Source organism: Frieseomelitta varia, unplaced genomic scaffold (assembly GCF_011392965.1).
Source record: "Frieseomelitta varia isolate USP_RPSP 00005682 unplaced genomic scaffold, Fvar_1.2 scaffold_763, whole genome shotgun sequence".
NCBI lineage: Eukaryota > Metazoa > Arthropoda > Insecta > Hymenoptera > Apidae > Frieseomelitta > Frieseomelitta varia.
In genome coordinates this window covers 142,701-155,355 of record NW_025110549.1, presented here as the reverse complement: position 1 = coordinate 155,355, position 12,655 = coordinate 142,701, and the positions used below count along the sequence as shown (strand labels likewise).

Below are 12,655 nucleotides of genomic sequence, written 5' to 3'. Positions count from 1 at the left end.
AATAATAAAAATCACTGAAGTAATTGATCTGTCATATGACTGATCATTAATCATTAATTGAACTGAAATTCCGCGTTCACCACAGAGTTAAAGATGAGAATGAAAGAAAAAGTTGGTCTACCTGTTTTCCCGCTCCAGTTAGGCTTAAATTTGATAAGCCGTGATAACGATGACGTGTTAGTACTTTCTGATCGGTGTTAGTGGACATGGTGTATAACGGGCATCATAAATGGTCTTCTCATATGGTCGATCTCGTGTTACGTCTGGACTAACTCGAACAATACACCATACATCGGGTGACACACTTTAAGGTAAACGGTACATCGTCTTTTCCCTCGGTATAATTTAAAATGTTCCTCGGGCTCTTCGTAAAATGTGCAAACTTGTCAATTATGGAATTATAAATTATCATTTTACTAACCTGTTAATGGCGTTTACTCACTACATAATATGTATAATTATTAAAAAAAAAAAAGAAAAAACAGAAGTAATAAAGATTCCAAAAAGAAAAATAGATATTTCGATTAGATAAATAAGAAATTAAAGTTATTTTACAAAAGTTTCGTAAAAACATCGATTTTCAAAATTTGGAAAATGTTCCTCGGGCTCTTCGTAAAATGTGCAAACTTGTCAATTATGGAATTATAAATTATCATTTTACTAACCTGTTAATGGCGTTTACTCACTACATAATATGTATAATTATTAAAAAAAAAAAAGAAAAAACAGAAGTAATAAAGATTCCAAAAAGAAAAATAGATATTTCGATTAGATAAATAAGAAATTAAAGTTATTTTACAAAAGTTTCGTAAAAACATCGATTTTCAAAATTTGGAAATTCATGGTTAAAGTAACATAAATCTTGTAACATTAAAAATTATAAAAAGAAAAAACCTTAAAGAAACTGAAGAAAAGTAAATTGTATGTATTTAATATGGTATATTTGATTTCAGATTATAATATCCCAGAGATGCTTTAACGGAGTATTTTGTTTTTCGTAGTCAGCAGAAAACCGCGGGAATTTTGAAACGGCACATATTTCGAACGTGTCACCCGTTGTACATGCAATCGACTCACACCTTCGTGCAATCACCAACGGACGACCATCTTATTACGGGTGCGCGGTACGAACATGGGTAGCAAAGTGTAAACCACCATTATTATTAACGAAACGTGTAATAAGAGACATTCCGCGTCAGCCCGAGAAAGAATACTGAAACACAATGGAGGATATTGCAGACGCCGGCTGGAATAACATTTTTCGAGGAGTTAGGCGTAAACAGCAATTAGATCCGGTTGTTGCTGCTTTTCAAGAATAATCCACCGTGGATGGTCGATTGTTCTCGTCGATTCGATTTCAATGGAGCTAAACGGCGAAATCACGAGGCAAAACGAAAAGGTTAGTATCACGCAAAAGCTGCGATGGTAAACCAACGGAGCGTGAAATGTATCGAGAGTTTACATTGTCACATAGTGCTAATTTGCAGGAAACTAATTAAATACAAATTTAACACTTCAAAGAGAGATAGGAAAACAGGTTAATTGGTTATATCGTTCTTCGTTAAGCAGAATCGAAGATGAGGTGTAAGTTATGAAACGTTTCAACCTAACCTATCTTAATCATTTTGGATCTTGTACTTTATTTATGTTAACAATTTATTAATATCGATTTACTGTTTATCGAAAGATTTAAAATAATTAATACATCAAATAATGAATTACATGGTAAATTAAACAATAAATTGGGAAACAACTATTAATGAATTATTAATAGTTATTCGATGCATTATTCAATTTATTATGTAATTCATTATTTGATGCATTAATCATATTAAATTATCATTTGCTATCCTTGTTTCATGATAAGGTTCCTATTTCATGATTTGTTAATAATTAGTTTGAAAGTTTCATCCTTTAAACTTTAGCAAACTCATTTCAACTTTCTACTTTTATAATTATGTACATACATTTTTTAATCGAGTTTTAACAACTAACATAACCTAATTATAATGATCTGATATTTAATGACTGGTACAATTTAACTATAATAACTAATTAATTAATGTAATCAATTGTAGGTATTTAACATCTATATTAAATTTACGGTATAAAATGATATTGACTGAGATGAAAGAGAATGATTTCAAGAATGAAAATTCTCGATCAGTAGGTCCATGTGGCTGAAATCTGCTGCAGTGAATACTAATATGTATCGTGCAATAAGCGCATAGACACAGACGAGTGATAATAACAAAATAATGTCACAATGGACCAGAAGGTCTTTATCACGTAAAGTTATATAATGGGTGAGCTATAAAGAATTCACGGTTGTAAACCATTGTGCATATCTTACTCAACGTTTAACTCTCTCGCGATTCGCGTATATTTTCTTGTTTATGGATCAATAAATTTGCGGCGTGGCGGAGAGGAACGGAGGGACAAATGAAATCTAACATCAACCATGACATTGAATAGTACATTCCGAGCTATCCGTTCAGTTACAACGTTTTTCTTTTCCGTTGTATTTTCCTTTACATCATTATTCTCTTTTTAATATCCTGTATTTTATTATTGACGAATTTTATCTTTTTTACGAGTAGATTTTTTGCGATCTTCGCCTTGTACAATGTTTCCAACATCCAAAATATTTCCAAACAAATTTTCACTAATTCGAAAAATATTTTAACATTGTCGAAGTGCGTATCTTTTGTAAAATAAAATAGAATATAGGCAAAAGAAGAAAAAAAAAAAAAAACACGCAAACATAAGGACTTCTCCCAAGGAAGAATTTGAACTTTTTAAAACAATTCCCTCGTGCTAGTAGACGAACAAAACAAATCGACTAACGATCTAAACTTGAGAATCGCAACGACAGTTTGTTTTAGCAATTCCCAGGGATCTTCCTGCGGTGGGATCGGGCGGTGGAGAAAAAGGAACAGCGGGAGAGGCAGGACTACAATGTTTAGACCACGATCAACGCGCCAATATTTTAAACACGGCCCCCCTTAACTTCGCAGGTTCTTCTTTTCCCATATGCACTCCTAATCACGAGTCGCATCGGCAGATATAGCGTGTACCACGATGCACCCCGTTAAATCTCGAGAGGAGATCAAGGGAGAGAGCGAGGGAGAGACATTGAAAAGGGAGGAAGGATGGAAAAACGAGGTGGAGGAGAAGGAAGAAGAGAGAAGGAAATGAGATAGAACGGGAAGAGCCCGGGGTTGCAAGCGACAAGATAGAAGGAGAGAGAGGACATTGTGGCTCGAGGAGGAACGTTGTGAAGCAACGTAAGAGGGAGGAGGTGGCGGTGGCGGTCGCATCGGAGGAGGTGGCGGAGGAGGAGGAGACGGTGGAGGAGCAGAACAGAAGGAGAAGGGGAGAGCGACATTCCAGAAGGCGGCGGCGGCGGTGGTTCTCGTGGGAAACCAAAGAGAGAGAGAGGAGAGAGATCTCGTCTCGAGGAGAGGTTGCGAGCCTTAAGGCACCGTTCTCATCTCCCGACAAGCGCGACAAGACCGACACAGACTCTCCTTGCCTCGGATGCCGCCGACAATCGTCGAATTTATGATTTCATAGAGACACCTGGGCTCGTCCTGGTAACGTACATACAAAATCTTCTCATCCGCTTAACGACGAACCTAAATGTACAGAACTGAAATCTTTGTACAAATACAAATCTGCGTACTCGTGTATATACAAGCGTGTGTGCATATGTATATATGTATATGTGTGTGTGTATGTATGTATGTATATACAGGTTTCGAAAGGGGTGTCTGGTCAAAGACTGACAAGAAAGTCGATGGTAATAGAATTTCAAGCATTCGCTCCAGGGGATTTATCGTTCCATTAACTGAAACGCCCTGTAAAGGAAATTGGATACAGCATTATTCAGTGTTTCGAGCCGCGCGAACATTTATGAGTGCATTTGATATACTAGCAGTAACAAGCGATAGCTGCGCCCTCGCGTGCGTCCATTCTCTTTTGTTTATTAAGCCAGGATCGACTACTGCGTTATTCCTCTCCGATAAAACGGCGTCGATGCACCGGATTGGTCGGCGTAACGTGATTCCGCTGCAGAATGAAGAAAAGGTGATTACGATAAAGAGCCCCTTGGATCTCGATCGCGTTACACGCAAGAATGAACACGGTCGATGGACCGTGATTGTGTCAAACGTGTTAAAACACGTGTTGTATGTTTCATAGAATAATTTATTTGAAATAAGTTGTAAATTTCTTTTGTACAAAGCGGTCCCTTTGTAAGGATGAGGTGTTATTTAAATGAGTTCGATTCGGAAGATCGTTTCAACTTGTATGTCGTATAAGTTTCGAGCGAGAAAGCTCTAACAAGATGTTACAGAGGCTCTGTGAATCAGCCCTTAGGGTGAATCTTCACGAAGCGCGGGACAAGTGATTTCAAGCCAAACGAACACAGGAGAAGATGATGTTAAGCCCACGAAGTTTTGGTTCATCGCGAGAATGATCGAAGCTCGGACTGTCCTCCGATGTAACTTTCCCACAGGATCTTGTTCGCTGAAATTTAATTCCTTTTTTATAATAACCCTTTCGTATTTCCACCTTTATGATCCATTCCATAATTTTCAGTGATATCTTCTCTGCCGTACTTTCCAACACCATTTTTACAAAAAGGAAGAATGTGATCAGATCATGAAAAGGACTAACACATTACATACGTATATATGAGTTTCCATAAGTACAGCAAAACTAGCAACGTCAAGGGACAAGCTATATTTAAACACAACGTTGGAACGATTAAAGTAAAATTTATGCAACGCATCCATAAAACTCGATCATGCGGCAAGAAGCTCGCAAGGAGGATGTTTGGTTGTTAACGGTTTAATTACTCGCTTAATGTGTTACCTTCGTAATGGGTAGTCAAGACATTTCATATAACAGTCTCCTTATCTCATGCATGGCTGCTCGCCCATGCAGCGACAGCAGCATTGACAACAGCTTGTCATCATGACGGCTGGATGGTATATAGTGGCAATAAAACAGCTCATTATTATTATTGCGATCGTAAGTCAAACTAAGCGTCTGAGCCGTCTGCTCTGCAGCACGATAATCGGTCAGCGGGCGCATTGGCAACGACATTGCATGCGCTTGATTACGCGAAAGGATAACGTCCAGTTAAATGGCGCTCAGAAATTCAACACCAATTCACTGGCAGGAATATCCATTTCTCCGACCGCTGACGTCGCACTACTGTATCCCGAGTCTTGATCCTTACTCTTGTCGAGTGGCGATCGCTCCGCTCGTGTTTCCGTTAAACGTTTCGTCAGGAAATATTATTGGTTATTGTTAATAATATTATAGCATGAATCAATTTACTAGACATCTGCATATGGGAACGGTGTTTGAATTAAGCTTGCGCCTTCGAAAACAAAGATCGACGTCACGAAAGAGGATAGAACGCCTCAAGCTTTTAATTGAAGTTAGATTTATTTCAAAAATGCCACTATTCCAGAAAAATGTGCCAACAATTGGAAGCTACCGGTAATCTCCAAAGAAATCCCGTATGTCCCCGAGACGAGATATCCGAAGCATTACTAACATTCCACGTAAACCAATTTCCAGAAAATTCCCGCGTCCGTTCCTCGAACGTTCGCGGCGTCCATCTCGTCAAGCCGAAGACACGATGGAGTTTCGTCAAGAATGTCACCGGAACACTTGGGGACGAGACAAAAGGTGTGTCCGGCGTTGTGCAATGAACATTTTTGACAAGGGTCACGGTGATACGTGCGCGTGCAGAGGAACACCCTGTATAAGGCAGGGCGCAGAGGAACGCCGGGCCGCGCGATGAGAAGAAGAAGGAGGGAAGAAGGTGGAGAGTTAATTGAATCCGAGCAGCGTATAAGTGGAATGGCCTATTCCTCCTCCGGTTCGCTCCTCTTATTCTTCTTTCTTCCCGCGTGCCTCCTCTCTTCTCTCTCTCTCTCTGTCTCTCCTCCCCCCTGTACCCTTCTTCTACCGTGTCTCCCTTGCCTTGCCTCGCGCCGTCCTTCGTAGCTCCTTGTACCCCCTTCGGACGGGGTACCGAGGTGGATCGGTAGGTGGAAGGACGCCGGAGGACGGAGGGAGGAAGCATTCCTTTGTCTCTGCGCGCACGGACCTAGTTCATATAGTATATAATGTATATAATGTGCATAAAGAGATGTGCAACTATGTAAAGTCGCAACTTGGCCGCGTTGCACCAAAGTACTGTCGGGTACTCGGTTCGCAACAAGTACTGGAATCGCACGACAAGTCGGGGAAGAATTTTAAGTTGAGGTACTTGAAGAATTACGTACTTGTAACTTTTTATTTCATAGATATATCAGGAATATCCCATAATGTAATGTCGTGTTCATGAAATTTAATAAACATTGCCATCTAGATGACAATAATTTAACTTGTAACGCAACGTATATTCTAGTTAAATATATTGACATTTAGTGTGCTTATTATATTATAGATTTGAAACTGTATTAACTCGAATAAAATAAAATTTTGTACAGTGTTCAAAAACGACATTACTTATGGATGCCCTTCCTTTCTTTTTTTCTCACAAATAAATCTTACAAACTGGAGTCCTGAACTAATATTCCATCCTATTTCCAGTTACCAGAAGTTCTCTCGACTCTGCGAGAAAAGCGTATTCCAACGTGAGTAAAATGTGAGTCACGTTCAGCAAATTCTTATCTCTCCCTTTTAGAATATCCTATATATTTTATACTGATTTTCCTCCCGACTTCCATCTGCCAGAAAAGTGTGTTCGGCCGAGACGTAAGTCACGTACACACCGTACTGAAAGCCCGGAGATCCCGCGACACAATACCTCACGGTTGCGTGCACGCGTGCACACGTGTTACAAACAGTTGTGCCACTTGTATTCCCTCTAAGGACGAAGAATCCAGGTTGCGACGAGCTTGGTCGCCAATTGGACTTTCGACCACATGTTTCTCCACGTCTTCTTAAAGATGGTCAGATGTTCTTCGTGTAGGACTGGATACGAGACTCCTCTTCTTACGTGCGGGCATTTGCGAATGATTTTCGTCGATGACAGTGCTGTTGGACTCTGGTCGATAAGAGTCACCCCTCGCATACGTACTCTCCCGCGTATTTACGTACCCCGAAATAGCCGTACCCTCCTCCCTGCTTTGTCAGACGGCCCGGAGGACGAGGATGAGGATGAGGACGCTGAAGAGGTGGACCATGCAGCGAGGCTGGGGCGAGAGGGTGGGAAGCGAGCGTGTATACCGCAAAACCAGTTCGCTGGTGAGTAAACAAAAAACGAGAAGAAGCCAACGCCGCGGCACGGCCTCGTTGTCCGTCGCGAGGGGAAGAGAATCACTGCTTTATTGCTAATTCGAAGACATTCGCCCGGCAGAAATGAAATTTTATAGTCCGCCTTGTGCGAGCCGGGAAAGAGCGCCCGCGTCACCGAACATACATGGGAGCTGGTATATACATCGAGGGGTGCCTGGCCCCTCCGTTACGCTCCTGCCAGGACAAATGCCTCTGCTACGTGGATCACTCGGACGCGAGTCCCTTCGAATTTCGAAATAGGACCCGTCATCGTTACCCACGTGCATATAACCTGCCATCGATGCACCTGAAGGCGAAAATCTATTGAAACGCTTGAAGGAAGTTACAGAAGTTTGACATTTTCGAGCAAGCGAGATGGTCAGTAAAGTGCGAGGAAAAAGGAGAGATTGATGATTACGATATAGAATATTGGGAAACTGTGTATTTAACACAGTGAAGATAGATAATTTAGATTCTTCGTTTCAATTATTTAACTTGCAATTTAATATTTTGGATTGATGTGATTCTCAGAAGCGAGATTAAGAGTTTCAGATATTGAAGGATTTATTGACTAATGATATTAAGGATGACAGGAAACTTGTGCAGCAAATACCAACGCTGGCAACTTGTAATTTGCGAACAAGTTTCAATTATCCAAGAGTGCAATTTTGAAGCTGGTGTCTAGAGTACGACACTAAATTTCAATAGCGTGAAGATGTACCGAGGCACGAAGATCTTCGAATTGCGAGGGGAATGTTACTGAGAAATCTGACGATTATTTTCTCCGAAATCGTTCTCGGTTTCCAACACGGTCTCGAGCGAGAAGGCCCAGCGGGTGGCTCGCGTCACGAGAATGCAGCTCGTAGCGGTGAAGCTCATTACGTTGGCGTGTGCGTAAGAACTTCGTACACGCGATGTAATCGCGCTGATGAAACTGACGCGCCGAGTGATGTGCTACACGGCTCGTCAAATTGGTGAGGAACGTTTGTCTCTTTACTGTTAACAAAAAAAGAACGAAAAGAAGAAAACAAAAAAGAACAAAAAACGAAAAAAAGAAATAAACTTCTTACAAATGACCTTGTACAATCTGAAACATCCTCAGGGGCTGAAGAGGAGAGAAAAGAAGAAAAAAACGTCAGCGTGTCTGGAGAATATGTATCTGTCTCGAAGCGCGGAACGGTGCTGGTTTAAATCGCACAAGAAGATCGAGCAGAGATTACGTCGCGTACGGCAGCCGCTCAAGTGTCGCAGTTGCACGTCGTTAATGCGAGGCAGGTGCTAACGCGGAGAGAAAGAGACGACAGGGAGAGTGAAGGAGGTGGCGGTGAAGGAGAAGAAGAGAAGATGCGCCCGGATCCCGTCCTCCCCCTAATTGACAAATTGGAATCTTATTAGAAGCTCGTGATGCCGGAGGTACCCGAGGCAGGAGGAGCCTGGAGGCTTCCTCGTTGGCTGACAAGAGAAAGACCGAGTAGCGTAAAGGAGATAGAGAGAGCGAGACAGGTAGCGACGGAGTAGCCGTGAAAGACGAGGAGAGAACGAGGGGCATAATGCGTGGATGGCACGACACTAACAGGTTGTACGGCCCACGGTGGAACGGAGAGAAGAAGTACCTTATGCTCGGCCTGCCGGCCGGCAGGCGAATGCCACCCAGGAAGCGTTCGCGCGTGCGCGATCTGTGTGGCCTCGGCTGGACTCGACCACCGGGCCCAGCCGAGGACGCACGAGCTCGGCCGATTTAGCACGAGGACGCCCGAAGCCGACGTGTGCTGGCCCACCCGGTAGAGCGCGCGCGTGCCGCGTCCTGTGTGGTCTTACGCTCGCTTCTTCGCTCTTCCTATTCTTCCTTACTGACTTTCCCCTCTTTGTCACGCTCTCGCCGCGTCCTTTTTCTCACTTCTTTTTCTCTTTCTCTTTCTCCCTCCCTCTCTCTCTCTCTCTCTCCCCCTCCCCCCGTTTCACTCTGCTTCTCCTCTCTTTCTCTCATATTCCGTTTTTTTTTCTTACTCCTCGGGTCGTCCCTCCCCACCCACCTTTCTTTTTTTCTTTTGTTTCTCCCGCGCACTCTTTTTTCTCCTTTTCTGCGGATTCACCGCGTTTTTCTCGTTTTCTCGCTGCTCGCGTCTCTCCTCTCTTTCCAACCGTGGAATTCCTGCTTGTTCCACTGCAAGAACTTCTTGCTCAACTTCGCTCTCCTTCCCAAGCCGACTGTTGCTGCTGCTGCTGCTGCTGCTGCTGCTGCTGCTGCTGCTTCTGCTACTTCTAGACACGGGCTACGTGCTCGTCGTCGTCGTCGTCGTCGTCGTCGTCGTCGTCGTCGTCGTCGTCCTTTCTCTCCCGGCGGATCGCAGCTTCGTCCCCTTTCCCCTCTACGCCTTGAACTGCGACGCTGCTACACACACGATTCACGCTGTCTCTTGGCTCGGGGTCCGGGCTGCGAAGATGAGGTGGCCCCGAAGACGAACACCGAACGGGAGGGTGGAGGTGCTGACAGTGGCGTAAGTAACGAAGGATCGTGTAGATCGCGCGATATTGCCGCCAACAGGACCGCGAAATGGAATTCTAATTAGGTGGGGGCCTGCTCGTTACCAGCCACGAAACAAGACGGCCAGCCCACGGGGAATCCGAAACGATCCGGCTAATTTGTACACGATCGTCGAGTTATTGTACGCTTTTCCATTGTATCGTTGTCAATAGAGGATGACTTCTTGAAAAGGATTCGTCGAATCTGTTTTCTATTTAATAGAAAAGAAAAAAAAGGAGAGGGGGGGGGGAGCTCCCCTATTCGGTAGCGCCTTTTGTGGTTACTTCACGGTTCGCTTCTTCCGTCGAATATTTTTCAAGCCCGAAAACCCAGGCGCGGTGAACAGACGCAAAGGAGCGACGAGTTTGGAAAGGGGCCATGCGTCTCCATTATTGCTATTCGTCGCGAGAAACGGTTCCCCGTGTCACGTTCACAAGGGCCATGTAGAATTTTATCTACGTCAGTGAGCAAAGAAAGGAGATGAGGTGGTAAGCCCACTCGACTCGTTCCACCTCTCCTTTCCCGCTTCTCGGTTTCCTTCGCACGGCTCGGCTCGACCACGTGCTAACTTACGAGCCACGATCTCTGTACCCTTCCACCTTTCTTTCCTCTTTCATCTTTCTCCGTCTTTGGCCGTCCCGTTTCTTTTTCTCTAACCTGGTCTCTCTTTCTCTGTCTCTCTCTGTCTTTTTTACCTTTCCGTGAGGGAGCACGGCTCCCTCTTTCTCTTCCTCTCTGCTTCTTTTTTTCTTTTTCTTTCTTTCTTTTTTTTTTATCTCTGTTTGTCTTTTTGCCTCCCCTCTGTCTCTCCTTACGGTTTCGATCCGAGCTCTGCGCCGTCTCTCGCTTTTTCGCTCCCCTCGACGCTTCTCCTCCGGATTATTAATCCGGCGACGAGAGAGGATCCGTGGCGTTCGCGGAGATTACGGGCCTGAGAGCACGGCCAAGGTGCTGCTACGTTAACAAGCATCAATAGACCGAAAGGGAGGGAGGGCAGGGAACGTAAAACGAGGATGAAGGATCGCGACTCGCTCTGTCCCTTTATCTATCCGCGATATCCCCCGAGATAAACGGGTGTACATCTGCAAACGATTTCGCAGCTATGAAATTCCACTTCGACTCACTCCGATCCGACTTCAAAAATCAACTTCTGTCGTGTCTGGATTGTGTTTCGTTGTGTTTTACTTGGAAGTTATCTGAATTATTGCAAATAGGTATAATTTATTAATTATATTGTTCTAGATTGTTCCTAAATTCTAGGTTCTACGTCATGAATCTTTTTTAATTTAACTCCGATTTTAAACCGGACGTGATCTAGTGATATAGTTTATAAAAATATAAATTATTGGTAAATAAATGTTCTTTATGATTATTGGAAATATCTTTCATTTTTAGAGGAAGATGTATTATCGCAGGTATATAGGGAAAGAATAAAATTATTGAGAAAAGAGGAATGAAGAAATTATTATATTATATGTGAACTTAATTCTTGTCAGACATCAAACAAAGAGTTAGTCCTCTTCGGAATTTAATATTGGAATTAAAATTGGAAAGTAGGATCTATTTCTATTAATCTAGATAAAGGAACATCTAGTCTTTCTTAATATTCAAATTCTTTCCGGCTTTCAGATTCTTTGTTTCATTGCTCACTTGTAGGTACTTATGTGAAAGTTAAAGTTGACCAAATTTTTCAGAATGATTTAAATATTCTCAAAGAAGTAAGGTACGTGAGAATTCGAGATACGATTTCTAAATTCTTATATGATATGAAGTTGCAAAATGATTGTAACATTTTTAGAAATTCAACTCATTTACAACTTGAAACATAATTTATAAATTCTCATGATAGAGATGCAGTGTACGCCAAATTTATGTTCTATAATCATACTCCAATTATCGTGTCCATCTATAATACGAACCAAGAGTAATAAAAACTGATTTAATATTGTCATTCATCATTTCAACCTGCTATTAAGTATCACTACGCTTAATACTAGATAATTTTTTACAGTCAGGCTCCAATTTTCCACGCTGATTCCATCAGCGTACATCTTCTCAGATTTCCTTGTCATTAACACAATTCCACCCATACTCATTCCCTTTCGTTCGCTCTTCACATTCCAGACATCGCCTTTTTACCATCACAATATCCATAGAAACATGTAAATTCGAAACAAACCTGTTTCAAAAAAACAGCTTCGGCCAGCTCCAAATTGTACCCAAGTGCCAAAGTTTATTGTTACTAGATTGCGGATTAGATTTATTGCATCTGTAAGAAAATGTTGCAAATGTGTGTAATTCATCATTTTGTAAAAATGTAAAATTGCACGAACATCGACAGTCTAATTACTACACATATACAGGGTGTTTCGTAACTTGTGGGACCCACTTCGGGAGCTGATTATACGCCTAAAAATAATGGAAAAAAGTCATATAAATATATGTCCTATCTGTCGTCGTTTATGAGATATAATGAATTTTATAAACAGAGCAAACTCTAGTAAGCTAGTTTTACCAGGGATGGTATATTCAATTTTCATAATAATCATAATTGGGATGAAGAAAACCCACATGTTATTGCGCATTTAAGACATCAACGCCAGTTTAGTTTAAACGTATGGGTAAATTTTTAATTGAACCTTTTTTTCTTGATGGGAAACTAACAGGCATAAAGTACGTTGATTTTTTGAGCACGCGTTTACATGAAATATTAGAGGGAGTTTAGTCGATATTAGACTTCGTATGCGATTTATGCATGATGGAGCTCCGCCGCATTTTAGCCGAGTGGCTAGGCAATTTTTAAATCAACACTTTGCAAATAAATGG

The 12,655-nt window shown here is 42.1% G+C and overlaps 1 long non-coding RNA gene across 1 annotated transcript; it reads left to right on the top strand.

Moving 5' to 3' along the window:
• The first annotated feature begins 524 nt into the window (after positions 1–524).
• On the top strand, positions 525–4,675 carry LOC122535756. The gene is made up of 2 exons (XR_006308252.1): positions 525–1,584; positions 2,876–4,675. It is a non-coding gene; the product is annotated as an uncharacterized LOC122535756 (long non-coding RNA).
• The last annotated feature ends 7,980 nt before the right edge of the window (positions 4,676–12,655 follow it).